At 46.6% G+C, this 24,367-nt stretch overlaps 1 protein-coding gene across 1 annotated transcript in view; it reads right to left on the bottom strand.

Moving 5' to 3' along the window:
* Ephb1 (EPH receptor B1) overlaps positions 1-24,367 on the bottom strand; it is a 417,904-nt gene that overhangs the window by 231,161 nt on the left and 162,376 nt on the right. The gene's annotated exons all lie outside the window — the stretch shown is intronic.

The following is a 24,367-nucleotide window of genomic DNA, read 5'->3' as shown; positions in this document are numbered from 1 at the left end:
GTCCAGCAGTGCAGTGTGGGGATGGCCCAGGTGACTTTTACTTTTGGACATCAAGGTATCAATGAAAAAAATACCACCTACAACCCATGACTTGACTAGAGGGCCTTGATTTGGTCACTGAACTACTCATTTCCACTTTTTTCTTCTATGAAACAGGGATAACAATCATCACAGCAATAACTTTCTCATAAGATTATTAAAGAAAAAAATGGCAAAATGAAACTTGCTACACTTTGTACAAATGCTCGTTGTTGCTGTCAATAGCATGATAGAAGCCCTTTCTAAAATGCTTTCCTGAAGTAAAGAACATAATCTTAAGTTATTTATGGAAAATGGAGTGAGTTACAAATACACATGGGCACACACATGCAACCCCCCCTACACACACACACATGCATACACACACACAAAAACACACACTCTCTCTCTCTCTCTCTCTCTCTCTCTCTCTCCCCCCCCCCCCCCCCGTTGCCTCTTTCTGAAGACAATAGATTCCTTTGGAACAAAAGTCTGAAAGTACAGGAAGAACTGAAACATATCAATCTTCTCAGCTTTTTTTCCCTTTAAACATGCTCCTTTACCAAAGTTTCAAAAATTACACACAATAGCTTCCAAAGATCTAATCACTAGATATCTTCTCCCTACGATTCCAGGTTAAAAATAGCTCAAATACATTTCTTCTGTCAGTCAAACCACAAGGTAGAAGATACTGTATCATTCTAAATATAAATTGAGAATATTTCTTCCCCCAAAGAAAAATCTACCAACATCTTGTATTTCTTTCCTTAGCAACTCTGATAAGCCATGTCATGGGGCTTAGAAATCCTGAGTTTCTAGAAGACAGACCAAGGCGCCTGGAGCCATTCTCCATAGGGACCACAGAGGAAGAAACCTAAGAAAGACAGTTCTGATTTACTCCTCAGAAACCAGATGACAGCAAAGTCCCCACCCATTTCATTATTGGGTAGCTCCCTACACCACTCTATCATTCATTCATTCATTCATTCATTCACTCAACACATCTGTAACAAGATCTTGTAAAACCATCACTGTGTCTGGTGCTAGAGACACAGGGAGGGTGTTCTGCCGCTGTTCACAGTCTCCTGGGAGTTCCAGGAGAGGCAGCACACTCTGCCAGGACAGTTGCCACTGGAGTCAGATGCTCACAAAGCACTGGGGACACAATGGCAAGAGCTATTTTTTTTTTGAGAGAGAGAGAGAGAATTTTAATATTTATTTTTTAGTTATCAGCAGACACAACATCTTTGTTTGTATGTGGTGCTGAGAATCGAACCCGGGCCGCATGCATGCCAGGCGAGCGCGCTACCGCTTGAGCCACATCCCCAGCCCGGCAAGAGCTATTAATATGCCTCTGCAGCTGGAAGACAGAGAAGGCTTTGGAAGGCGGGGCTGTTGAGCAGACCTGGAGTTGTGCCAATTGAAGGGAAAGCCAGGGGAGGAGAGAATGTGTGGGTAAGCAGCACGGAGGCCAAAGACCACTAGGTCCCAGGATCCCTTAGCCCCGTATGAAGAAGCTGGGGGGTTCAGGCTTGATCACAGGAGCCTCCCATGGGAAGACAGCACCAGCTTTTTTCATTTGAGGCAAATTCCTAGGCAGCTGTGCAGAAGATCCAAGCAGGAAGGCCAGGAGCCAGGGAGATCAGAAGGCCCAGCTACAGAGGCCTAACAAGGGTCAAAGGAGAAAAGAGCTTTCCATAATAGAATGGGAAGAATGTGGTCACTCCGTGGCTTGGGGAGGGGAGTAGGGACTTTCAGGGGAGGAAGGGACAACTTGGACCTCCAGTCACCTTCCCAACTCAGAGTGAGCCAATTCAGGCCCAGCTGATGAGTGACTGCAACAGAGATGCCAGGCTCCTCCCAGTGTCAATCCCACCATCTGAGGGTCCTCCAGACAGGCCCAGCCACTGTGAGGAGAAAACACAGAACAGGGTCTCCTCCTCCATGCCTAGAAGCAAGGCCAAGCCAGTAGGAGGCTCCATTTATAGCCCTGACAAAAGGCTTATAATGATTTCCAAGGTCTGCTGAGGTCCGGTCTCTACTACTGCGTCTCTGTTGAACAACTTGGGGGGCTCCAGAGACATCTTAGAGGAAGAAAAAAACTCATCCATCCACTTCTGGAGGTGGGAGGAAGAAGAAGTCAGAGAGGAAGGCATGCAGGGAGAGTCACCGGGAATGAAACTACTGAGGGTACCAAAAAATCAAAACCAGGGCCTTCCACCACCAGCATCACCTAGGGCAGGGGGCGGGGTGGGTGGACCCTGTCTCTGGAAAAGACTAAACATGGTCAGGATGATAGTGAGCAACTAGGGTAAAAGAGGTAGAAGAGAAAGGACAAAGAGTGTCCCTCCTGGTCATTGGAGGAGAGTCTGCCAGCATCATTCTGGGCCTTGCTGTTGTTCTGGAAAGGAAAGTTAGAAAATAAAGGAACATGGGGAAAGTCTTCCGTGGCAGGGGCACTGGATGGGATGTTGAAGGAATCCAGGAGGTGGAGTGAAAGCGAGGCTGGTTTCCTGCAGGCCTCCTGGCCCTCTCCAGAACACATCTCTGCTGAAAGGAACAGGCCAGGAGCAGGGGGGCTCTTCTGCAGTATTCTCTTTGCCTCCCAGCCCACTGGCTACTTCAGCACCAGACATGGCGCCCTGTCAAGTGTGAAGCACAGAGTCTACCCAGGTGCCTCCTTCAGTGTGGGCTCCGGCTGGCTCAGGGCTCAAGTACATCTCCCCCTCCTCCCTGATGAGCTGTAAACGTGGGAGTGCAGATGAAGAAACTACAAAGACTTTTCTCCCAGGGTTAAAACATCTGCAAAGGGAGTTTCCAATTTTTTTCCCAGCTTCACTGAGGTCTAATAGAAAATAGAAACCGCCGGATTTTTAATTTTGATAAACCAGTTCTCCACTCTAAATAAGTGTCCTTCAGGACCTGCGTTTCCAAGAAGAAAGCAAAGCCCCAGGGTTCAAGGTCACAAAGCCCCCACCTACAGGGAGGCTGGGTGTAAGTGCTAAAAGAGATTTCTGTGGGCTGCGGTTTTTTACTAAGGTTGCTGCTTCTCTTAGGATTTTGATTACAAAGTTGTGCAAGTGTTAAATGACAAGCCCTAGTCATGCCCTGCTCCCTCTAAGAACTGCTATTGTAGAATGCAATTGTGCATTAAGGGCTGTTGATGGAAGCATGTGTGGTGCTATAGAAAAACTGGGCTGTGAAGGGTGCTATAAGCACCCAGAGAGAGATAGGTGATCCCTAAGATCCAAAATATAAAAAGCCAGCAAGGTGAAAGGAGAGCAGGAATGTCTAAGCCAAACAAGATAAATTGTTCTGCAACAAAATTAGATTTATCTTTGACAATATTAGAAAGTTGGCAAGCAGGCCAAAGGTGCCCTGTCATGTTAGGATGGTTTGATTGCCTTTCAACTTTGTGATGAATTGGCCTGGCCTGGCGCTGGCATTTTTGAGCCAGGTGAGTCACTGTTTGCCTGTATCACTCAAGTCTGCCAGGCTGCAGTGTCCAAATAAAATGTTGTACCTACCCAACCATGCCCTCGGCCCTTCCCCTCTGCCCATGCCCAGAAGCCAAGTCAGAAGCTCTGTAAGTGCTGCCATCTTGGCTTTGAACTCATGTAGGGGAGGGATGGTCCCTGATCATGGCTGCAGAACCCATGGATGGGGGGATATAGATCAGACCTGGTGACAACCAAGCAACCCACCCAGAGGGTCTTCCTCTGACCATGAGCATCCAACATACAGATGCTTATCATCTCCTCCCCTCCCCTCGTCTGCCCTTCATCCAATACCATCATCCAGTCACGTGTTCTGTTGGTTTATTTATATGTATCCAGCCTCGTGCACAAAAGATTTAATGCACACGTGCTGGGATGCACACACCTTCCAGTAGGCACGATGCTCTTTCTCCCCTCAATCTGACCTCTCTGGTCCAGCTTTACAAATAAATAATGTTTTAAACCCGTTGTCCTTCACCAACTTTAATCTATTCCCATGTTTCTTTTCAACCATAAAGTGAGGTATAACTAACATGATCTGCCTCTCAAGGTTACCAGAAGGATTAAATGATATCATGTAGGCAAAGCCCTCAGCACAGGGCAGGACCCACCAAGTAGGTGTTGGGTCAATATGTGCTGCATGTGAGAACAGATGAGATGGCCCCAGAAACTGTCCCTGATGCCAGAGGAGCTGGAGCCTCACCAACAAATTCCTACCTGTTCTCCCCAAGCTCCCCCTTCACTCCTGCATCATCTCTGTCATTTCTGCTTTATCTTTGCTCAGTCTCTGTAGGTGCTCTTCAGCCTTATCCTCAAATCCAGGCGGCCAGTTGTGCAAGGCCTCCCCGGGCCTCTGCCTAAGGCTCTCTGCCACCAGACTCAGGACTGCAAAAAGGAGGGCCGTGTCCTGACCCCCAGCTCATTAGAGGTGGCATCTGAGGTCCCCTAGCTCTCTGAGTCTCCGGAAAAGAGTTTCCAACATCGACTCCCTAACTCAATAGAACAAAGTCAACAGCCTTGAAACAGCTTTCTTCCTACATTTAAAAATAAGATCATGAAAAGTCCCCCAGAAAAATCAATGCTGGCTTTTTTTAAAACTCCAAATCAATATGATGTGTGAAAGTTCTCATTAAGACAGAGGTGGGGGAGGTCAGAGAAACAAGGAGAATCAAAAGGGAAGAGGTGGAGAGAGGGGAGGAGAAAGAGAAACAGAGAGAATGGTAGTGGCAAGGGAAAGAGAGAGGAAAATGAAGAGGAAGAAGGACAGCGAGGCGCAGGGCCCAGATACCCAGAGCCTATGAATTATAGCATTGAATACTACAGCATCAAGGCTTCCTGAGGGCCAGCAGTGTTCAGAGCATTTTGAATGTATTCATTCAATTCTTACGACCACCTTAGGAAGTAGATTGCCATTATACCCATTTTATAGTTGAGTAAACCAGGGCACAAAGAGGAGAAGTAATTTGCCCAAGGTCGTACAGGTAGCAGGTGTTGGCGCTCCATTTGGGACCCAGGCAGGCTGGCACCAGAGCATGCACCCTTGGCCAGGCTGGGCCTGCGGTATTGGTGGTGTGTGTACGTGTGCACCCTGAATGCTTGCCTGAAATGTGCTCTTAATCCCAGAGGCAATGGGGTGCTACAAGAGCTTTTGATTACAACTGAGACGGGCTCAGCCGGAGTCTGAGGAAGATGAATGTGGAGACAAGGGATGAAGGAGGGTTTGGTGAGAAGCCACTGCAATTGGAAAAGGGATAAAAGTAGAGATGAGACAAACCCTCCCCAGGCCAGAAGCAGCTCCAGAGCGCTCTCCAAAGATAGTGCCTCCAGCCCAGTCACCATCTCTACTGGCCCCAGCATCTCCCTACTGCAGATGTGTTCCTCCTGTTTTTTCAGGTCAGACAACATCTCTCAGTGTGTCCTACAGGGATAAAGGATGCTTCCCAGCTCAGGCTTTGGAGCTGCAGATGCAGAGTTGTTCTCTGGGATTGAGGGATTTGAAATGCTTTCTCCTTGGGCTCTTTGATAACCCCTACCCTGTCCCACTCCCTTGGCATTCTAATTCTGCTCAGATAATACCTTTTTAAAGATCAGAATACAGACAAGGAAACCTTCTGCTCAGCTTCCTTCCCACCGCCAGACCTACATCCGGCTCCCCTCTGACACAGAAGCCAGGAGCACCTGCATTTTATTGTGTTGTTTTGCAGGGCTGGGGACCAGCCCAGGGCCTTGCACCTGCGTGCTGGGCAAGCGCTCCATAGAGAGCATCATCCCAAGCCCCCAGGGAGCATTTCTTCCAGGCTCAGCCAGATACTCACTTTAGACCTTGTGGATCAACCCTGCCCTTCACCATCAGGATCTGCCTGCTGTGTCCCTCTCCCAGGGACAGCAAAGGAACCAGTGAATACGGCCATAGGAAACAGTCTCTTTGCTCTGTGCCTGCCCTTAGAAGGAGCTGCTGTCCTGGGTGTCCAGGTATCTGACATGCCCATGAGCATTCTGACAGCATGGGGTGCTGGGACTGGGGCTTCTGCAGGATGACACATTCTCCAACCCAGCAAAGAGCTGTAACTGCCCAGCTCCCTCAGTTTAAAGAGACAACAGATTTACTAAACCTCTGAATCAGACTCCAGCATCTATCACTGGACATGGGTGTGCAAGGTACACAAGGGACCCAGGTGGATCAGAGCTGCCCACCCTCCAGACCCCAGGGTGGCTGAGCAGGCTGTCACAGGAAAGTTAAGGAGGGTCATTTGCCCCCACCTCCCATTAAAGAGAGACCTCGAATTCACACTCAGGGAAATACACTTACAAGACTGAAATAAAAAAGTCTATCTACAGCTCAAAATTGTGTCTCATTATCCGACCAGATTGGACCTGGGACACTGTACACAAATACATCTTAGAAATCCTCCACATCTCTTCTCTTGGCCTAATTAACTGGATTGCAATGCCTGTGTTAAAAGCAACCATTTAAATCATTCCATAGTTTCTATAACCCTGTTTTAACATTACCACTTAAAATATATCTAAACATGTTATATGTATATTTACATGCAATATATATATATACATATATATATATATTGTATATATGTGTGTGTACACACACACACACACACACACACACACACACACACACACATATGTACACTTAGTCATAGTGGCTCTCCTTATAGCTAAAAAGCCCTACAACACTAGCTCACAGCAAGGAACCTCTGAAGGAGAAGGAAAGGAGGAGGAAGGGAAGGGGTCAGATGAAGAAAGGCAAATTCTCTCAGGCCAATCTTGTCCCAGAGGAGCCCTGGGACCAGGTGTAGCCATGAGGACTGGACCATACCAAGGAGAGACCATTCTCAGACTCTGCCAGTTTCTGTTTCTGATCTGTAATTAAGACCTCTATTTAAGCTGGTAATACTTTTTCAAACCAAGACAAAGAAAGACATTTCAACCAGCTCTACTTGGGTTTCTTTTCTGTGAATTCTTATGAGTGTTAATGGGAGTCTTCATTAAAGTATGATTTAAGAAATCATACAAGCTGAACTCCCCTCATCCTCATAGGTCTGATGAGTCAAAACCCCACAGCTCCTCCCACCGAACCGAAACACATTTATCAAAAGGGAAAATTAGCTGACTTGGTCCAACCAGTGGTAGAAAGGAGATGGAAATAGGAGACAATGTAGTTTGCCTTGCGGGGAAGAAATGTAGGATGTGAGCTGATTCCTAACAGACAAGAGCCTTGTCTTTTCAGAGATGATCAAAGAATAGCACCTTTGTTGGCCAGGATCTCCGGACTTGCAGGGCACTATTTAGGGATGGGGGCAGAGGTGTTGGATTCCAGGAGAAGTGGACAGTTCCCTTGCATCAAGGAGAGAGAAAGCCCAGCAACTTTAGCAAATACCTCCCACCAGCCCTCACCAGCCAAGGCCTGAGAGACACAGCAGCAATCCTTCCTTCAGTGTCCCCTGCACTCCAGATAAACATTCACCAGAAGAACAGAGTGTAAACACAGCCTCCAAGTGCCCACCAATCCCTCCACACAACCAACTGGACTGTGGCCCCCTGCTATGAAGAAGCTCTGGAGCTGACCCCAGGGAGACAATGTCACACACGTACTCCCCTGCTATTGGAGAGGCCTCGGGCAGAGTGAGCCACCCCTGAGGGAGCTGGAACTCAGCTAGGGTCTGAATGAAGAGAAGGGCCTCCACTTGCAGGGGACAGGAATCCACTAAGCCCTCACCAGGTTTATTTAATCCTCCGTCTTTTCTTCTGGTCTCTCCATATCTTTGTACTATTTGCTTCTTGGATTCCCAGACCTCACTCTTCATAAGTTAAACCTCTCCCCTGGAACTGAAGCAAAAGAAGCCAGTGGAAGCTTCCATTCTGGCCAACTTGACCTCCTAAGCAGCTTTTCCTTCCTGCCTCTTGTGGCCCTGCCCATGACCTCACCTCTGAGCCACTTCTAACACCCAGTATGGAGGGCTGATTAGAATTTAAGATGCTTTTCCCAGGGCATTAAGCACTTTCTTTCTTTCAAGACTTATAAGGGTGAGAAAAGGGATAAAGCTTAAATTTCAAGAAACAAATACTTTAAGACTGAGAGGGGGAAATGGTTTAATGACTGAGGCTCTTATTAGCCTCAAACAATATGGTGGGCGGGGTGGTTGAGAGAAGAGCTCCTGAGCCTTTAACTTGGACAAACCTGTTTTGCCTGATGGGCATGTGAAGCAAGGAGTCTGGGCTCAGTCCTATAGCTGCTGTTGTCCTTGGAACTCTATCAGCTGTCCCTATGCCTTCTCCCTCGGCAGTCATGTGGCCTAGGGGACCCTATCTTCATTTTTCAAGTACTTATTAATCAGTTGGGATACAACTGCTAGCAAAGAGACCCCCTCCTTAGACACACACACACACACACACACACACACACACACACACACACACCTGTCCTCAAGTAGCCTACATTCAAGCGAGCAGAGACAGATACTAAAGGTCATAAACGAGTAACATGCACACTATGTTAGAGATGACAAGTGCAATCCCAGAAGAGATGAAAAAGACAGACACACAGCTCTTTGATGTTGGAACAACTTGTCATCATGGACAAGATGATGATAAAATGAACCCTGACCTAAACCTCAAAACTTAAACAAAAAGCAATACAAAATGGATCACAAACCTAAAATGGAAAACTATAAAACTTTTAGAAGATCACAGAAAGGACCAACCTGTGTGCCCAGCTGAGGCAAAGAATTATTCTATGGGACCTGGATAAATTGAAAAAAAAAAATTGATTATACAAAATTGTGGGGGAAGGGATAGATGCATTGGACTTCATTCAAATTAAAATTGTTTGCTTTATGAAAGACACTAAGAGAACAAAGAGGTAGATCACAGACTGGAAGAAAATATTTGTATATCACCTACACAACAAAAGGACTGACATTCAAAATATAGAAATAACTCTTAGTTCTTCACAATAAGGAAGCAACCAATCAAATTAGAACTTGGGCAAAAACCTCGAACGTTTCACCTGAAGATAAGCATATGGCAAATAAGCACAAGAAAGATATTCAACATCCTTCTTCACTAGAGAAATGCAAATCAAAGTCACCATGAGATGCTATGGTGTCACTGAGTGGAAGAGTTAAAATAAATAATTCTGAAAATGTCAAGTGCTGTCCAAAAAGCAGGATAACTGAAACTAGCATATGCTGCTGACCGTAATGCAAAACTTTATAGCCAGTCTAAAAATCAATATCGGTTAAGCACACACTTCCCCTACGACCCAGGAAGCATTCTCCTGGGTACCTGCCCTAGACAAATAAAAATTTATGTCCACACAGGAACCTATAGTGAATGTCCATAGCTGTTCTATTTCTAGTCACCAAAATTTGGAAACAATCCAAATGTTCTTTAATAGTAGATACACAAACTCTGGTACAGCCATATATTTGTTTAATAAGAAAAATCAGTTTTTAAAATTGATTTTTTAACCCCTCCCATGTGCCAAGATCTGTGGCTACGTAGAATCCTACTTAGCAAAAAGGAATGAACTATGGGTACATGTAACAGCCTACATGAACCTCACAAGCATTATGCTGAATGAAAAGAAGCCAGTCTTGAAAGGTCAGTATATTCTAGCATTTCATTTAAAAAAAAAACAATACAGGAGTGATATAAAGCAGACCTTGGTTGCCGGGGTGAGGGTCAGGGAAGGGCATGACTATAACGGGATAGCTGGGGGAGGGAGCACCTATATACTCATTATCATGGTGGTTACACATATCTATGTGTGTGTTAAAAATGCATTAAACTGTCCACCAACAGAAAGTCAGATTTTTTTGTATGATAACTGAGAAAAAAAAAATTTAAAGTCACAAATATTAACAAAAAAATTTGAAAAAGGAATTCAATCTTTCAGTGCACACTAGACAAACACATGCCCAATTTATGGTGTTTATACAAGAGTGACTTCTCTGGCTCCTTGTGTTCCTCTATCTTAAATGGTGATATAATGACCCTGAGCTCATGTTTGCTGGGAAACATGTCATCTGTTATCTGTTCAAAGCTTTATAGTTTCACGTTTTATATTTAGATCTATGATCCATTTTGTATTAACTTTTGTTTAAGGTACGAGGTTCGGGTTGAGGTTCACTTAATTATCATCTTGCCCGTGATGACCCATTGTTCCAACATCAGAGAGCTGTGTGGCTGTGTCTCTCACCTCTTTCAGGCCTTCACTCGACAGGTCACCTCCACTATTTTCAGAGACCGTCCTTTAAAACATTTTATATGCCCTGACCCAGATCGTGTTATGTAATCTTCCTTAATATTTACTGGATCTCTGCAAATTCGCCACATTTTTTTCCCACAATTCTCATTTGTATTAAAAGAACCAGCACCAAATATAGATAGAAAATCGCTGCCTGATTTAATAATAAAAATTAGTTTTTAAAATCGATTTTTTAACATGTGCCAAGATCTCACATGTAGATTCTTATAAAGTCTTCCCAGCAAATGTGAGCTCAGGGTCATTCCATCACTCTTTGACAAGAAGCAGTACTGGGGGCCTTAGAAGTCCACTCTGCTAGAATCACAGAGCCAGGATTGAACAACCCAAGCTTTCCTGCCACCATCTCTGAACAACTCCATATCTTCTGTAGTTTTTTCAACAGCTTTTCCCCTGTAACTAGTTGTGTGATACATGGATTCATGCCTTTGTTTTCTATAGATGTCCTTGTGCAGAGCTCAGAGACTGCACTGAGGTCCTGGTGGCACAGCTGTATATTCTAGACAGGTCCACTGTTCATTGTCAGAACGTATCTCTGAATCAGTGGATTTCCCCAACAGATCCCAGCAGCTCCTTCTCTCTTCCAAGGTGTAGCCATCACTCGCAGCATCCCTGATGGAAGAGAATGAGCTGATTCTCTTTGCAGGTTGTCTTTCCTTTTCCTTTCTTCCTCCCTGACAAGTTCATTTGAATCTATATCACGATGAGGCTTCTGCTGTCTTCATTTTAATTTGTCTACACTCACAAGGAATCAGAAAATCATCTCATTTTTTTTTCCATGCACAGAATACTTCTTCCAAAATCTGTATCTATCTGGGCCATCAGTCCATTCGCCTTGTGCTTGGAGAAAATTCATCTCAAGAGAAGCCCCATTCTCAGGAACCTCTACCCACCTTGGTGGATGGCTCTCCAACGCTGGCCCTCCAAGGCACCTCCAGGCCTTCAGCGTGAGCCTGGCCGAATGAAGCATGGTATCTGCCTTGCAGATTCCCCAGCCCTGGTTGCTGTGGAATCTGCATGGCAGATACCAGGTCAGAGCAGGAATCTGTTCTCAGTCTGGCTGTTGCTTTCCCCAGCCCCACCCAAGCCTTCACTTCAACCCCACGCATCAGGTCTCTTCTGGGTAAACCTGATGATATGGGTGTGAATCAGAATGGGAGGGGGCTCACCATTAACCAAGAAAAAGAGTGGGTGGGGAAGTCCTGAAACAAAGTTTTGATTCGTCTGGGATCCGTTCCCAAGCTGGGCCTTCCTGGTGCCTCGGCTGCTCTTGCTGGGGGATGTCAGCCCTGCCTGGGAAGACAGGCCCCTGATTGCCCACTCTTCAGAAGCCAGAACAAAACTCATCAATACAAGGATACACTTAAATGTCCCCCAAATAGAGACTATTGTTAACAGGGCAATTGTGAGACTGAAAGAAAGAAGAGCTGGGGTGGGTGAAGGCCGCAGAGAGAGTTCACAAGAAACTCTGTCACTTCTTGTCGTTGTCCCCCCCACCACCACCCCGCCTTATGACGAGAGAGTGAGACAAAGGTCCTCTTTGCCATTCTGAAGAAGAGGCTTTAAGGGTCCCTCCCTGCCCCTTTCCTCCCTGGGTATGAAAGGGGGCTGATTAGCACGGGGGCTGGCCTCTCTCCTGGGTCCCTCTTCCAGCCTCACTCTCATTCTCCTGCTCTAATTAGCAACTGCTTTCTTTTTATTTTTGTCTGCGTGTTCAAAGACAGAGCCGGGGAGAGTAAAAGGAGAAAGCAAAGGTCTTTGTGAAAGGAAGGAACAGACGGCCTCTCCCTCGGCCCTCTGTGTGCCCGGGCGCCTGTGTTGGCAAACAGCACACAATGTCTGTCTACAGAGTTCCTTTGTGGCACAGAAGGAGGGGCCAGCACACAGTGACAGGAAGGAAAGGAGGCTGTGAGATCTGAAAAGGCATGGATCCCAGAGAAGCCGAGTCCAGGGATGCCTGGGGACAGCCTCCTCTGTCCCCTTTCTCAAGTCAGGAAGGAGTGGGTGCCTGAGTGTCCAACTCCATGTCTGTGGCCTATGCACTGATGTTGCCAGGTCTCTGGGTGGCAAATCCATCACCCTTGGCTGTAGAAAATCCCCAATGGTGGATGGGTGAGGGGCTGAACTGTTTGGACACTAACTCTGCTTTAGGCTACACAGGGGAATAAAAAGGGCATCAGTGTGTCTTGACGGAGGCCAGAGGAAAGGGGAGTGGAAAGACCAATCCCCGAAGATAAGACACTACCACCTAGTTTTTCATCAGAGGGAATTCTTAGGAAGGCAGGCAGAGATTCTGGCCAGGGGGCAGCCACACTGTCAACCTGTCCATCCGTCCAATCAGTCTCCCCAGCAATGAACAGCTTTGGCTATGGGTTCCTAAGTGGTAGCTGGATTGAAAGACAAAAGAAGTTAGAAGAAAAGGGAAATCTGAAGAATGCTTGTAAGCCAAGAGAAATCAAGGATGTGGTCAAACAAGCTGAAGGAATCAAGGAATCCTCCAGGAAAATAAATTAGAATGGCGAAAAATGGGAAGTGTCTACAAAGACACGTTAAAGAAAAAAAAAAAAAGTTCCCATTCTTTTTCATCAATGATCTTATTATCGAACTATATGATTATGTAGAAATAATTTTTAATGACAAAATCACTTGTATAATATTTGCAACTAATTTCAGTGATAGACACGGATTTCTTGGATTTTACTATATGAAGAATCGATTTTTTAAGATTGCAATTCACATTGAGACAGTTTCCTGGAGAAAAAATAAAAAAATAAAAACAGAGCGGAAATAGACATCCATTTATTAAAATTCTAGCAGTGAAATGCATTTCTCTTTACTCTCCCTTTGAATCAATCCAGAGAGAAAACAGACACTAGAATAAATGGAGAAAATGAAAAGAAAACAGCGGAGACAAATTTGGCCCAAGATACAGAGGAAAAGACAAACAGAGCCAGCAAGAAAAGCAAAGCCTCACGTCACAAGGGCCTCCACATTCAGATCCATGTGGACATGTGTGTGACAGACCCAGAAACCAAATGGAAGCCCTGAAATCGCCTAATTCCCAGAACAGGCAAAATTTTGCCAAGTTCGTGATTTGGCAGAGTTCTTGCATATTCCATACAATTTCAATGAGAAGCCCTATCCATCTTGTGCAAAGAGCAGATTGTCATTTTCCACTTGAAATACACACGTCGCACTGACCTTATGTCCTCTGTCAAACTGAGACATTATCACCAACTTTTAGTGCAAAAGTTTTCATAGCGTATGGGCTTGCGCTCGGTCTGTTGTTTTGTTCTGTGTGTTTGTGTACAAAGTGTCACTGTATTGGACAACAGACAGACAAGGCCTCTGCCATCACTGGTAACTTCCTCCATCTGGTCCTGCCACCGTCACCTCCACAAGTGCTTGCTTAATGCCCCATTCCTCCTGGTATATCAGGAGCTCCCTTTACTCAGTGATGCTGGATAGTTTTCCACACATTTTCCTCATGCAAAGCCTTTCTTCTTCCTCAGCTCACCTGAGGCATGGCCAGCTTTCCTGAAACTGGACCACAAACTTTGGTTTCTGTACATTCTGTTTGATTTTTGTTTAACAGATGGCACAGAGTGGGCAGTCAGGATGCTGAGGGCATGATCATGAGTCGGGAAGAGAAGAATAAGAATGTAAATGGGGCATAATGTTGCAGGTGACAGGTGCAGCCATGGAGCCTTTAGTCCACTCTTAGCAGTGAAGATGGTCACTCCAGGGACATCCCAGTTTATCCCTAGCCAATAGGAAACAAAGTTTCCAAATGCAGATCAAACCCTGATGGCTTTTCTTTGGGAACACTAGTGAAAGCTTGTGTCTAGTCCAAATGACACCCTGAAGCCAGTTCCCATCACAAATCACAAATCTGCCTCTCAGTAAGTGTTGATTCTTCTGCAGCTTGGGAGGCGTAGACAACAGTGGTTACCAACAGGGAGTTGGAGACCTTGGTCATATGACCTTGAGAAAGTTACTTAGCTTCTCTGTGCCTCAGTATCTTCAACTGAAAAATGAGGATGATAATCATGCAACTCATTGAACTATTGTAAGGATTTAGGAAATCATGCAGGAAAGAGAATCTGGCAGAGTATCTGGCTCATAGTAAGGGCTTTCTAGAGGATAGCCATGCTAGATTAGTATTTCAGCACAAGTTGGAAGCCAATCCAGAGAAATTTGCTCCATCTCAAGTGATAGCCACCACCAGGATCTGGCCATGGATCGTGGACGGTACTGGAGAGTGAGTGCGTGAGCAGCTTTCCCAGTCCAGGCAAACAGGGCAAGTCAGCATTCTTTCCCAACCTCAGCCATTTTCATATTATCTTTATTGCTTTTGGCCATGTCCACATGCCAGGCTTTGAATTTATTATTTTAATTTACTATTTTTCTTTAAGTTGGCTCACTTTTTTTAATCTGAATATATTTACTTTAAAAGAAAAGTGCTGAAGGAGGAAGAAAGGGAGGAAGGAACAATAGAAAAGAAAAGAAGGGAGGGGAGAGGAGAGGGAGACTGAGGCAAGTAGAAAGATAAGGAGTCCATGGCTCCAGAGAGACAGAGCCACTCCAGAAATGATAGGCCCAAACCCAAAAGAGATGCCCATGGCAGCAGACAGCAGCAGCCCGGGACTCAGACAATATGCATTGGAGGTAGCAGGACCTGGGATTTCTACAGCAGGGGGATGTGTGAAGGGACTGGGCCAAAAGGTGAGAGCTAAGAGATGCATGGGGCACAGCAGGAGGCAGGTGGGGAAGGAAAATGAAGTGTGTTTTCTATCAAACCACACATGGTCAGCTTTCCTGAGTCTGGACCACAAGCATGGCATGCATGGTCCTGGAGCATCTGGCCTCTGCACTTCTCCTGTCCCATCTGCAAATGTTTCACCTGCCACAAAAGAGGTGTGAGGCATATGTCAAAATGTCATGATGCTAGACATGGGCAAGAGAGGTGCTCCATCATGCTGTGTGCAGCACCTACAGGATGTAATGCAGGGCAGGAGGGATGGGACAGAGAAGAGTGAAGGACACCATGCCAGGAGCTAACAGACCAAAGCCTACACAGCATGCAAATATGCCCGGCTTTGTGCTGTATTCAAGCAGCAAGCTGGAGGCTTGGCTCCTGAATAGGGCAATTTATGGAACTTCGCAATGTTCAAAGCCCCTCACAGCAAGACAAATGCAAATTGAAACTATGTGTGATGCCATTTTTCACCCATCAAATGGGCAAAGATAAAAGTGATTGATATTTTATCGTCTTGGCAAAGGTGTGGAGAATAAAGACTCTCACACACTGCTGGTGGGAGCAAAACTTGGTAGAAAGTAACTTTTGAGGGGGAAATGACAATTTTGGAGTGTCTATCAAAATTAAAAATTGATACAGTCTGATTCAGCAATTTTATTTCTGAGAGTTTGCTGCATTCTTAGCTTTTGGAAAAGTGCTTGGCACATTGAAAGTCCTCAATGCATATTCATTGAGTAAATTAATTAATAAATTTGTCTCAAAGATATACTCACACATAAATTCAATGATGAATGCATAAGGATTTTGCTATACTATTGTACAGAAAGCACAGGAGACAACCCAAATGTATATAAATGAAGGGTAAGTTAAATAAAAACATGAATGCAACCAAGTAATTCTGGGACAGAGTGAGGCAGAGCTATACATAACACAACTAAACTACTGTTGTGTTGCATTATTAAGTAGTAAGGGGGCTGGGGAAACCACGGACAAACCCCCTGTAATTTGCCCCTGTGAAGGTGGGATAAGGATGAGTCTGTATTCTGAGAAAGCAAATTCATGGACGCTCTTGGCAAAACGATATTAGAAACTATAACAGTGACACTCTGGTAAGGACTAGAGTGGAAGGAAACCTGCTTTTCATATACATCCTATATTAAAACATTTTTGGGGGGTTGTACCAGAGACTGAACTCAGGGGCACTCAAACACTGACCCACATCCCCAGCCCCATTTTGTATTTTATTTAGAGACAGGGTCTCACTCAGTTGCTCAGGGCCTTGCCTTTGATGAGGCTGACTTTGAACTCGGGATCCCCCTGCCTCGGCCTCATGAACCGCTAGGATTACAGGAGTGTGCCATGGCGCCCAGCTCAAAACATTTTTTTTTTTTAAAGAGAGAGTGAGAGAGGAGAGAGAGAGAGAGAATTTTTAATATTTATTTTTTAGTTCTCGGCGGACACAACATCTTTGTTGGTATGTGGTGCTGAGGATCGAACCCGGGTCGCACGCATGCCAGGTGAGCGCGCTACCGCTTGAGCCACATCCCCAGCCCGTCAAAACATTTTTAATAATAAAATATGGTAATTGCAGGAAGGTGTTAATGCAGGAATGTTTGGAGGGAAAAGGATTAGACTATGAGATCCATAAGCTCATCTGTGGATTGACCCATTTGGTGGATTAATAATTTGAGTGGACTGGCTGGGTGGTAACTATAGGCAGGTGGGGCCCACGGTTGGAGGTGTCCCAGGCTGGAGATGTCTCCCCACCCCTTCTTGGCTGCCATGAGCTGAGCAGCTTCTCTGCCACACCCTTCTATCTTCCTCCCTAAGGTTCTGCCTCACTGGGGCCCAGAGAATTGGAGCTGGCCAACTATGGACTGAACCTCTGAACCCATGAGCCCATATAAACTTTTCTTCCTCTAAGTTGTTCTTGTCAGGTACTTTAGTTAAAGGGACTCAAAGCTGACTAACACACCAGTTCTCCAGACCAACAGAGTAATTGGTGTCCCCAGCATCCTCTGGACATTGCAAGAACTTTCTAAAAGTGAATGAAGATCACAGATAATTCTTGCCAGGAAAATGGTTGAATCTGAGGATGAAAGTGTAAGGGCCCTGTGCCCCTAGGTGCTCAGTAGGCACTTGAAGAAAAAATGACCTTGGGGATCACCCAACCCACTTGACCTCAAGAGTGGAGCACAAGTGGAATGAAGAATAAGGAGTACAGAACTGCTGAGGCTACAAGACAATGACCAAACATGTCCCAAGGACCATACCCTAAGACCCAGTGACCTCATCCTGCCTGGGAGGGAATGTGTTGCGGGAAGGATCAGCCAGAAACCAAAGGCTTGGGTCCTTGTCCAGCCCTTTCTTTTCATTAGTAAAGGTTGGGCTTGGCCCTGAATTTCTGTCCTGTGATTTCAGGAGGCACCTCGCAGTCAGTGCCTTCTTCACCAACCCAAGCAGATCCTGGGATGGTTTTCTGTGCTAAACCACATCTTGCAAAGAACCGTCTGACCTGCATCATTAACTGTCTCTTAAAATAAAGTTGGAGATCCAACTGCCTTACCAGGTAACAGGCACTCAAGGCTCTTAGCAAGGAGAGTACAGATGGGATTTCAAAGTCCTTTCTCCAGGGAAAGACCAAGTTTTTCTCTCTCTCTCTCTCTCTCTCTCTCTCTCTCTCTCTCTCTCTCTCTCTCTCTCTCTCCCCGCCTATGTTTAAGCCCTGTTAGCAAATTGAGGATTGCCCTGTTGGTCTTCAGTGTTTAAGAGACATTCCTTCTTCATTTGCAATAGTTCTAGCATGATTCTTTTTAGTCTTCTTCAACCCTCTGTATTAAGGAAGACCTGAGACCCAGGGGAATTGGAGCTCTGTCAACACAGTTGACAATGGTCAAAGGCAGAGAAAACAGATCTCAGACTACCAGAGCTCCCTGGAGCCAGATCCCAAAGTCTCAGTACAATTTGGATTCAATATGATTTTTTGTCTCCGTGCTTCAGGCTGAAAATTAGTCATTCCCCCTCCACATGAGCAAGTTTGTACCAACGTGTATGCTTATGTTCCATAATAAAGGATTGCTCAGTTCCACAGGGAGATGGGGACAGAAGAATAGAGTGAATGCTATGGTTTGAATGTGTATCATCTGAAGTTCAGGTGCAACCAAGGGACAGTATTAAGAGGTAGACCCTTAAAGAGGTGATCAGGCCATGAGGTCTCTTACCTTTCAAATGGAATCAAGGCCCTTATATCTAATTTATAATTTTGGGGGTGCTGGGGATTGAATCCAAGGCCTCATGCATGCTAAGTGCTTGCTCTACCACTAAGCTACACTGCCAGCCCCTGGAGGCCCTGATAAAAGAAGCTTCATGGTATGCAGAGAACTTGCTATTCTGGCAAGGGATGACACAGTGTTCCTCACCTCCAGAAGATGCAACCCTCATTGTACAGCTAAACCTGCCTAAGACTCGATCTTAGATTTGCAGCCTCCAGAACTGTGAGAAGTCATTTTCCACCCGTTATAAATTGCTCAGTCAGTAATATTCTGTTTTAGCAGCACAAACAGACTAAGGCAATAAGTCTGGCTACAGCCGTGACTGAATGTAGCCCTCCACGACCCATGACAGGAGTCCTCGGTATGGATTAGAGACACACCCAGGCCCCACTTACCTTTCCTGAGCCCTTTTTTATTACACAAAGCCTGCGCTGGGGTCACCCTTCATATGCTGTGCACTACCTAGATGGCTTGTGAGCAGTTAACATTCAGAGCTCTCTGGAAAGAATGTGCTGATCTCAGACAGGCTAAGAAGAGGGTGAGAGCCAACATGGAGCCCTGTGCAGATGCACAGAAAAGGAATATGAAAGCAAAGCTCATGGTTCCAGGAAGCCATGGGGACCCCAAGAAAAACAAGGGACAACACAGACACAAAAGGGTATTCACAAAAGCACGTCTGAAAGAATTTTAAAATTCCTGAAAACACATATGATATTTTTAAGGATGGTTGATTTCAACAAGATTCAGTCTCAGAAGCAGAGACAGAGAGTGGCCTCTCCAGACCTGAGTTCTAATCTTAGCTGTGACATTAACTAGCTATGGCGTTCTACACTGGTGCCGAGAAAGGCCAGCCCCTCTCTGTTGTCAAATGAGAAGGTCAGAATAGATCCCCACCCCTCATACTTGGGCAGTTTCAGATTGTTAGTCAATTTTTCCTCGCTGTGACCAAACTATTTGTCAAGAATAACTGAGAGGAGGAAATGTTTATTTTGGCTAACTCCATCACTGTGGGCCTGCCGTGAGGCAAAGCATCCTGGCAGAAGGGAGTGATGGAGGAAAGCTGTCAGATCACAGCTTCTGGGAAGCAGAGAGAGAGAGAGGGAAAGAGAGAGAGGAGCCATGGATAAGATATAGTCCAAGGCCACACCTCCAGGCATGCCCCACCTTTCTACAGTTAGCACTCAGTAGTCCAACCATCACTCCATCAATGGATTAATCCACTGATGTGGTTTCAGCTCTCATAATCCGATCTGTTCCCCTCTGAACATTCCTGCATTGCCTAAGCTATGAGCTTTTCGGAGAACACCTCACATCCAAACCACAACACCGACTCCTTAGAATTTCATGGGCAGATGATGGGAAAGTAAATGGCAGATTGGGTCCCTGCCAAACCCCTGAGCCAGTGGTGTTTCCACTACCCACGTCATAATACGTGTTCATTATGTCATGGATGACCAAGATTAAGGCACAATGTGGACTTCCACCAAGGACCACTCTTGCACATAGAACATTGTCACATGATTCTCAGTAGCTCTAGCACTGACCTGGGAGAATCACAATTGCTTGGTCAGCACCAATGGGATATGGGTCTTTCAAAGGCAGAAGGTGCAGTGCAGAACATAAGAGGATCTACCCCACCCCTCAACTGCTCTGTCATCCTCTGCCCCCTTCAGAGCTCAGCATGCTGGCGTCCATGCTGCAGAGGGGCATCCTTCCAGCACCATTTGCTATATGCTTATGCCAGTGTCACAGCCCATTACATCCAGCCAATTACATCTGATTCCTCTCTGGAGGATGCCTGGTGGGCCACTGCAGGGAGCAGAGGAGGCCCTGAGAGCATCTAAATTATGAAACCTATTGGGAAATCCTATTATGAAGCTCATCTTACAGGGCTGCAGTGTTAATGACCCTGGCCTCCCCTGTCCCTGAGCAGAACTGGCCTCCCTGGGGTTTGAGGGGAGGCTGTCTGGGCTGTGGACTTTCTCTCACTCACCAGCCAAGCGAGAGAGCCATAGGGCTGCTCGGTGCCCTTGATTGTGGCAGCATGGTGTCCTGATCAGGCATCTGCATGCACATGCACACACACACACACACACACACATGCCCCCACCTTCTCTTCTAGCACTACCTCTTCAGGATAATGAAGCAGGGGGTCCCACATTTGGACCCATCTAGGGAGATGGAAATAGGCCCAGGAAACTTCTTTTGCCAAAAGAAGCTAAATTAGACACAATTTTTCTCCACCTTCGAATCCTGCAGGTTTATTTATTTATTTATTTATTTTTGGTCTCAACTCCCCCAGGCTTATAAAGTGGCTCATCTCAGTTGCTCAAGTTGACAAAGGCAGCGAAACTGTTGAAAGGTTCAAAATGTCCCTTGGGTTTCCAGGCATGAAGGAATTTATATGGAGGTGGAAAATTACCAGGAAAAAAGTCCCCAACTTGAAGAGGAGGGAGGAGCCAAGAAGCAACCCTGGAAGGAAAGGAGACCTCCTGGGGGAGAGTGTGGCGTGGGGAGAGGCACTTTCCAAGGCCGCGCTGGTGGGGTGGACAGCCTGAACTCACAGCTGCAGCAGATGGCGGGGAGGGCAGGAGCCTCAGGGAAGCAAGACAAACAGATGCACTGAGGGACTCTTCTGCAGGAAATGTGAAGGCCCTGCCAATGTCCAGGGTTGGAATGGTCATAGCTGACCTGTGACCTCCCCCCAAAAGCCACATGGACCCCCAATTATGAGACATGTATTCTCAGCTCCAGCTCTGACTTGCAAGAAATGAGGGTCCCGCAGATCTGATCATGCCCCTGAAGAGAGCAGTAGCACTCGTAGGGATTCAGGTGACAAGTGACCAGGCTGGTGATGGCCAGCTACATGGAAAGTGGCTCCTCTCTGTAACTCCTGGACACCCACTCCCACCTTTAGCCCTCTCTTTCTCCTATCCCCAAACTCCTCTTGAGCTTCCTATCAGTACCAATCCTATATTCTGGCCTTCTCTTGGGGTCACCCTGCCTGGTCTTTCCATAGTACCCAGCCTCTACTCAGGTTAAAATGATTCTCTGGACCCCATGGGTCATTGGGTGTTCTCTGCAGTGGTGAGCCAAAGCCAGACTAGGAGAGGGACGGGGACAGAGGCAAAACACAGTACCAGGAAAGATTATGCACACTGTCATTTTCTGAGTCCCCAACATGATTTAAGAGGAAGCTCTTTCTGGAAGCTCCAGGGACAGTATCCTGGAAGGGAAGGCCAGGCCTTGAGGGAGCACTCAGGAGTAAACACATCCAGCCCCATATGTACCCTGCTCCAGGGAGGATCTGCAGGATACCCAGATGGGACTGTGCAGCCCCAAATTTCTAGCAGGCATTAAGGAGTCTGCAGGTTCCCTACAACCACTGTCAGTCCAGCCCCACCCACCTTTCACAGCATTTGCATCTGAGTGAGGCTGCAGGGACCCACACAGAGGATCCATTTGGTTACCAACCTCTGCAGGGCAGGGATGTGGTTAGAGATAAGGAGAAAGCTGGGCTTTCTCATTAACTCGCTAAACCATCGCACAGTACTTGAAGTTGAAGGTAAATGAGCCAATCTCCTAGTAATTAACAATTTCATAGAGACAAAGAGAAGAGACACATGATAAGGTCAGAATCGCTGGTGGGGTCAACAGGACCATGTGATTCTGCCTGATGGGTTCTGAAAGAGCAACTCAGAAACAGGCTTTAGGTGTCAGAGCCCTCTAGGAAGTGTGTGAACCACATGCTAACGCACCAAATCTCCCCCAGACCTCCTCTGCTCACCCTCCCATCCCTTCTCTGCTCACCCTCCCAGTCCTCTTCTCACATCCTCCCTCTCAGCGACAGGAGCAGCTCCAGGCCAGGATTGCTCTTGGCTGGCTGGGCTGCCTAATTGGTCTCCAGGTACCTCTGCACAACCCAGCGACTGGTCACCATGAATTTGACAGATTCATGGGTTTAGCAGAAGGAAAGTGAAAGCCAGAGAATATGGTTCCTTACCCATTGTGATAGTCTGTCCTCCCAGCAAATAACACATAACCAGAAACAAAAAGTATTCGTTCTGTAGATTTTTGACATGTGCGAAGTCCCAGATGCAAATACCCAGAGAAGAAAATGTATCAGATCGACACAACCCTGTGAATCACAGAACGACCCAGGCTTCATCCAGCCAGGTTCAGGGAACATCAATCCTCAGGCTGTAATGGGAGAGAGAAGTTGATGGACATGTACTAGTTCTCACCTGCAGGTCTCTGGCATCCACCTTTCATTTCTCCCTGCTCCTGGCCTCCTGAGGACTGGGTTCTAGAGGGCCACTCCAGAACTATTTTGAAGGGCTCCTGTGCCACCCGGCAGCCCAGTATGAGCACACAAAATGGTTGGAGAATCTTCTTTGGAAAACAGCACAGAGACCAATCACAAGGCCCTCCACATGCACTGTCTGACCCCCACCAAAGGGTGCAGAATCCTCTCAAGATTGCCATCTCTGTCTGATCCAGGGTCCCTTCATCTCCCTGGAGCAGCCTTCTATGAGTACCGAGCAGAGAGGTCTAATTTAGTCATCAGGGTCCAGGTACCCAAGTCAAAGGCCAAGAATCTAGAGAATGCAGGGTCAAGTTCTTGAGGCAGGAGGACAGGGCTTTTCTCCTCTCCCAGGGCACTGAGCTCATCCAGGGTGCAGGGCCAGAATCATGATGCCACCTGACTTGCCACTCTCTATTCTCACATGCCACCAAAATGTTGTCAATGCCTCTGAAATGGCAAAGTGAGAGTTCCCTGGGCTCCCCATTCCTTCTACCCTCCAGCGAGTTTGCAATAAGTAGATGGTACAAAGTCAAGCCAGTTCACCCCAGCTCCAGATTACCCACAGCCACCAAAACCCAAGAGAGAGTCGGGGCTGGGAAGAATGGAAAGAAACAACTTAGATTTACATATTTGTCCCCACGGGCCCTCCCAGGACAGCCACAGGAGGTGACTGACAAGCAGTATGGACAGCAGAACCCCCCCCAAAAGAGTAACGTTCCAATTAGCCCAAAGAAATGAACGCTTGTTCCCAGAGTCCCAATTAAATCAGAACCAATCAATGCCTGCTCCGGTTCCTGCCGTTCTGCTCAGGAAATAATGAGAAAAATGAGAGGGCCCCAGCCAGCAAGTGCAGGGTGGCAGCCTTTTGAAGCCCAGAGAAATCACCCGTGCACTGTCACAAGCATGCCGGGCTGCACCTGTGCCTTTAAGAACTCAGTCTGGTGCCTTGGTCCCCACTCAGACCCTAAAGAATGCCAAAGTGGGTGCCCCCCACCCCACCCCCAACCAAAGGGACAAAGAGGAGCACTGTGGGACCAGGCCCGGCTGGTTTTAAAACTGTCTGCGGTGATTCATCACTGGACCTGCACTCTCTCCCCTCTGTTTCCACACCATCCATCACGGGTACCAGAACCCAAAAATCCAATAAAGACACAAAGGCACAGCTCTGCACTCTCAGCAGGCCTCAGAAAGGCTGTGTGAGGCCCCAGCCCAGGCAATTAGCTGAGTCCGTAGGATCACAGTGCTGATGGGCATTAGCAGCCCAGTGCTGGGCACTTGACGGACAGGTGTTGGAGGAGGAAGATGAAGGGGAGGAAGAGAGCACAGGCTGCAATGGTGTTCAGGCAAGGTGGTGGTGACAACAGAGGACAGGTGTCAGGAGGCTCATGATAAGAAGAAGGGGCCACTTACAGCCCCCAAACTCTAAAGGACTGGGGTCAATCCTAGTGACCTATTGGGGTTAAGGTTTAGAAAGCCTTTCTCTTAAAAACATCCAGAAGTTCTGAGAGTCACATGCAAAATTTTATAATGAAAAGAAGTCTTTTCCCCAGCCCTGGATTTCCCCATGTTAAACTTCTGTGACTTAAGTAAGACATAAGCCGTGGGGCCTTCAGACTCTTCCATTCTCCCAAGGAGACTGAGCCATGCATCAGTTCAGCCTATGTCTTGCCACATGTGGTCATGGGCTCTCTAGAGCTGAGGAGCACATGTGTGAGCACAGGGTATCCT

The sequence above is a fragment of the Urocitellus parryii genome, chromosome 2 (assembly GCF_045843805.1).
Source record: "Urocitellus parryii isolate mUroPar1 chromosome 2, mUroPar1.hap1, whole genome shotgun sequence".
Classification (NCBI taxonomy): Eukaryota; Metazoa; Chordata; class Mammalia; order Rodentia; family Sciuridae; genus Urocitellus; species Urocitellus parryii.
The sequence above is the reverse complement of the archived record's forward strand: the minus strand, read 5'-3'. Positions and strand labels throughout refer to the sequence as shown.